Raw genomic sequence first — 6,000 nt, 5'->3', positions numbered from 1 at the left:
AATTTCTGATATAGAGATTAATAACAATGTGATAGTTGAAACAGAAGAAGAACACAATGAGGATTTAGAGGACGAACAAGACATGAATATGGTTAACAATGACTTAAAGGAATATCTATATAAAAACAAAAACTCCAAGAGTTAAATACTATACACAAATTATTTTTAAGTTCTAAGAAGTAGATAACATGTGAATAATTCTTTATATCAACTATCTAAAAACTATATACATTAAGTTAAAACTATACGCTGCACGATTAAAATATATATGAACATATTACACAACTTTATAACAATTTAAATTTCATAAAATACTTATAATATTTTTTTGTTTAGAAGTTTCCAAACATAGCACCATTTACAATACCAGCTGAAATAAAAATTCTCCTATCCTAACAATCAAAATCCTAACACAAAAGCAGTTAAGTAAAATAATAATATTATATACCAAGGTGATTTACCCTCTATTTGATTAGTATGCGCTCCAGTTTCGGGATCTTTAAAATGTAAACTATGGTTAACTTTTAAATGGATATATTCATTATGTTCCCTACGTAAAATAATTTTTTAAACAGAAATGGTAAAAATGAAAAAAAATGATTATGATTAATTACTCTATCTTATCATATGCTTTCCAGCAATCCGATATTATTATAGATCCAGGCAATATCCATTCTTTGATTATATCCAGTAGGGTATCAGCAGATCTATCTGGGACAGCAACGAGGAAGCATTTTCCTGATATTCTTTCAACCCCACCAAATACCCATACACCATCTACTCGTTTTCCTCGATTGTATTTCCCTATAAAATTTTCTATTCCAATAAATAACTCGACTACAAATATACCGTAATTAAATACTTTTTCCGAATTTGGATCAGTGCAGCGTATTTGAAAAAAAACGAGTATTTTATAAATACAAATACTGTATTTTAAAATACTCGTCCTTCAAAATACATTTTTCCTCCCAAAACATCAAATACCAAATAAAATAAAATACAAATACAAATACAAATACAAAATACTTTTTTCTGTATTGACTTCTATTGCTCCACATTTTTTCCATTCAAACTAGTAAATGAACTACATAAAGTTCTTGTTCCGTTTATTGAAGAAAAGTATATTGCTTGAAAGCTGGAATTGGCTGCGTTTTGGGTGGTGGATCTGGAACCTTCGAACTTGATGGAATTATTTCTTCGTCCTCATTTCCTGAATCCACTACCAGCCATTCTGTACCATCTGCAGTGAGAAGTTGATCCGGGGGCTCATCTAAAGTATGAATCTCATTGGCTTGTGAGGCCTGACCAGAAGACTCATCGAGCAGCATCTGATTCTCTTCGTTGAGAAGATCTTTTTGTACAGTATCCTGCACAAAAATCCGAACACCGATTTAATTTTTTAAAGCCACCTATTGGCAAGGTAGTGGGTTTTTTGTTTGTTTTTCTTTAAGGGGGAGGGTAGACGGGGTGATGGACACGTCAGGGCAGGGTTGGGTAAGTCTAGATATTTAAAAAAAGTGCCTTAAGGTATTACGCTTTAAGGCAAGTTACAGGTCGGGACATTTTTGCAACCCCCAGGGTGGTGTTTTTTTAAACGACAGTTGGAAATTTAGGGCTTGGGCTTAGTAATGTTTCTTACCGAAACAATTTAGCGTATGTTTCAGCTGCCTGTGAACATTTACGTCGTTGTCAATGGCGTAGGTGTAGCGTTTCTGAGTGTGATGCTGGGGATCGGTGTTCGATTCCAGATGAGGTGTTAAATAATTGTGGATACCTTACGAGAAATTCTCTATTCAACTTCTTCATGTTAAAATAAGTTTTCATAAATATAATAAGATTTCCCCCTTTTCTTCCTAGCAGGGGGACCCTATTTATTTTTCATTTCCCAATTTTTTTTTCTAGCCATAGTTCTATCTGGTTTATTTTTATTTAGCTATAGTTTGTGAATGGTTTGTTGTTCATCCCCTTGTAGCAGACGAATTTCTGGCAGCAAACGAAATTCTTCGGCTAAAAGAGACGAGCAACTTACAAAAAAAATAAAATAAAAATAAAGTAGATAGAACTGGAGCCAGAAAAAAAAATTAGGAAATGAAAAGATGAATAGGGTACCCACTTCTAGGAAGAAAAGGGGGAAATCTAAATTATAGTTATGAAAACTTAATTTTTAACGTGAAGAAGATGGTTTCTCCATAAGACGCTGCAGCCGCAGAAGACCAACTTGGACACAAATGAGATCTTCGCATTTGTGGAAAACGCGCAACGCAGGATGTTTTACTGCCCTATAGAAAAAAAAACAAGACGCGAAGTTCGTCTACTATTTGAAAAAAGTTTTATGTCGTATGATTAATGAATGTTTAAAAAACTTTCTGTATCCGCCACTAGGTGTCGCCACAGTCGAGATCAATTTCGTTCAACCCCTTTCGATCTCGATCTCGATCCTGATAAATCGGTTTGATCAATCGATTGATCTCGATCGCAAAAATCTCGATCGATCGATCAATCGATCTCGATCATTAAATCGATCGCGGCAACTCTGATGGTGGCTTACGGAGTTTCGCCCGTTATAGTTTTAGTTTTAATTTTTTCCATTGAAATTATCTTCCATTCCATTCATAATTGGATTACGAAATTCCTTCGTTATCAGGTAATCTTGTAATTTTTATTTGATCTCGATATAGACTGTACTTTATTTATTATTAATTTTTTTGTAGTCCTACATTTTGTTTGAGTGATCTCTTTCATCTATCGTCCGCATCTGACAGTGTTTTTGTTCTTCTTCGACATGTCTTGGAGGTGTTGTGTTTCCGGTTGTGGTTCCGAAGGAGTACCTTTATTTCATATTCCAAAATTTAATGAAAGTTTAAAAACTGCTTTGCAAGAAAAAAAAAAGGGGTCGTAGAATTGTTTGGCTTCAAAAGCTTAACGTGAAGGAATGTGACTTAAACAACAACACTCGTGTTTGCTCTCGTCATTTTGCATCTGGTTTGTAAATCAATGTAGTTTATAATCATTTGCATCAATCACAGTGTTTTAAATATCATTTTCATAACAGGTAGGCCATGTAAGAATTCTTTCGATAACTCTCACCCAGACTGGGCACCTTCACTACACATCAGCAATTCCATTTTTGACAGGGTTGTACAGAGAAACATAAGTCGACATTCCAGAAGGCTTGAAAGGGAATCAAGAACATTGGAACAGATCATAAATAGGGTAAAGGTATTCAGCCCTGTGAAAAACAGGCACTTTTTTCATCAACACTAATTTCAGTAAACAACTGGCATTTTCCTCTTTCATTCAAATTATTCACTTGTTGTTGAAGGGTTTTTTCAGATGCAGTTAACTGCTCATTCATTCTACGTAATTTCTCATTTTCAACAAGTAGACAGTCCCTTTCCCTTCCCTAGTGGAGTTTTTGGTGTGGATCTGGTGTGGTGTAAAACACTTATTTCAAACCCTTCATTTATGGTTCAAATTGGGTGTGCTTCACGCAACCGAGGAATTTCAAATGAAAAGCCTCGTTTAACGTATTTCTGAATTTGCGATGTGAAAGCTGCATTTGATACTCTTCGGATCCTCGTGTTACGAAACAGTTTTGCCTCATTTTTACTTAGAGTAAAGGTAATTTTTGTAAACCAGATTCAAGAGCATTCCTAACGGGTGCAGGACACTCCTTAATGATATTTTCCCCTATAGTTGATGGCATTTTTCGGAGGGTGTCTGACACCAATATGAACTTTAGGTAGAACTAGATTTAAGCACCATAAAAATTCATCTAGTTGGTGTTGAGGATTTATTCGGGGAATATTGGTTTCATAATAGTGTCACACACTTACATTTTTTTGTGGTTTCTGCGCCTTTTTAAGTGTGTGTGACACCAGTTTGAAACCGTGGGTAGGCTAGTTAACGAAACAGCATATTGGTTTACTTCTTCTGCGATAAGGACTTAGAAATATTCATCAAAGTGGTTGACATGTAGCTTTTAAAATTACATCTATATGCATTTCATATTGGTTTGCCACACTCATATTTTTTATTTCAATTTATTACCACAGTTTGTAAGGAACATATTGGTTTGACACTGCATTGAAATGCGTCTACATCTTGTTTCATAAATATAGTTTTCCATCCAATGTTTACTGCGTTTCAAACGTTCACTTTTAGACCGAGAGCCTGCGACGGTTAGGGGTAATTTTTTTAACAAAAGGCAGACCGCCAAAAATATTTAAGTTAAGGTATTTTATCGGCAGAAATGCAAGTCTGCCGTGCCGCAGAGGGTTCCCCTGGGCGATACCGACTCCCGAAGTCGGCGGGAAATGCCCAAGTTGGGCAAAATTTCAAGAGGGATAAGATTTTCACTAAAAAAAAGAGTGTGAAAAGTTATACCTAAGCCGCTCAGACCAAACGAAAAAATCGGGTTCCCAATACCGACCAGACGCAGGTGTGTAACGGTTTTCCCCCTGTCAAATTCCTTTATGAATAATGGCAACGTCGCATTGACGGCAGCAAATTCAAAAATTTCCTTTTATTTTTTTAGTACTCGAATGATTTCTGTAATATAACATTTATTTTGGTTGTAATAATTATATTCTGAAATTGAATGAATACATAATAGCAACTTGCAACACATTACTGTCATCTAAAGCTTCGTCTGCTTGGTAAAAGATTTTTTTTTGACAAGAAGTTCCAACTTACACTTTTTTTCTTTCACCCATTGATTTCCGGCCGGATGTTAGTAGAAATTAGCATTCGTTCGTTGCTATATGGTAATACAAAAATCCCCCCAAAAAAAAAAAACGACACGGTTAAGTCTTTTTATTTGACGATGTGATTATACGACATTCAAAGAGATCGCAGCTTTATGACGACTGTACTATTTGAAATTCTAAAAACAGGCTGATCTCTTCTGCTTTAAATGGAACAACGTTCGAGCACTGGGCAACTTCAAAGGTTGTCGTCAAAATGATATGGCCTAAATGTCAAACGAACATTAAGCTCTTTCTGAGTTGTTTCCTCATCTCCAGATTAATAGCACGTGATTCCCTTTTTCCGATTAATCCGCTCCTTTCCATCCTTTCATTCCTCGACACACTGACGAGTGACGACTCACAGCTTTTGAGACTTTCGAGAGGATCGAGTCCGTTGTAAAGGAACAACGTGACTTGTTTGCCATTCAACGTATTCACGGCCAAACTTTCAAAGTGTTGAACGAAATTTTTGGAGGGATTTGCAGTTAGGTGGTCGCCGTTTAAAAGATTCGACTCGTACCAAACCTTGGCCGAGTGGTTCTTTTCTCACCGTCCACGTTTATCTTGAAACTAAGTGCATCCTCCAAAAGTTTCGTTAACCGTTTGAAATGCAGAGACGTGACGATCAAATATCTAACTACCACATCAATTTTTATCGGTTTCAAACGTGTCGTTTCTTGTGATGCATCGACATCAAAAGGATTTTTTTTTTAACAAGCGAGAGAATCACACTGAAATGACGATCTGCATTATAAGGTGAGACAAAGGTAAAGCTGTAATTTTGTTCTCACGCCAGCGGGTGATAAAGGTAGCCAAAAATGGATTTCATGGAATGGGAAAATTGGATGAACGAAACCGTAAGGGAGCTATTGCAATCATTTTCCTTTTAAACCAGGGAATTGTTTATAAATGATAGTTGCAGCCGTTCGTAGCTCTTTATCGATTAGATACAGTTTATAGCTTTTGTATGGTGAACTAGTGTTACCTGAGCGCAGTGGAGACAAGTCAAACACCTTAATTTGTTTTTCAATTCAAGGTTCTCTGTTGCAATCCAACAATCAGAATTACAAGGGGAAATCTAATTTTTCCAAAGAGAACGTTTATACGGATCGTAAATAATAACACAAAGGCAATAGGACGTTATGGTTTCACACCTACAACGATCCGAGAAAACATTAGATTCGGGCTCCCTTTGACGGCTGCTTATTGGATATGGCAAACTAACAGAACGCTTTGCCAAAATGGGGCAACG

At 36.1% G+C, this 6,000-nt stretch overlaps 1 long non-coding RNA gene across 1 annotated transcript; it reads left to right on the top strand.

Annotated features, from left to right (window-relative positions):
* The first annotated feature begins 2,582 nt into the window (after positions 1-2,582).
* Positions 2,583-3,203, top strand: LOC123470084. The gene is made up of 3 exons (XR_006643579.1): positions 2,583-2,644; positions 2,712-2,982; positions 3,053-3,203. It is a non-coding gene; the product is annotated as an uncharacterized LOC123470084 (long non-coding RNA).
* Positions 3,204-6,000: the final 2,797 nt, after the last annotated feature.

This window comes from Daphnia magna, linkage group LG2, assembly GCF_020631705.1.
Source record: "Daphnia magna isolate NIES linkage group LG2, ASM2063170v1.1, whole genome shotgun sequence".
Lineage (NCBI taxonomy): Eukaryota > Metazoa > Arthropoda > Branchiopoda > Diplostraca > Daphniidae > Daphnia > Daphnia magna.
This window is presented reverse-complemented; position numbering and strand designations above follow the sequence as displayed.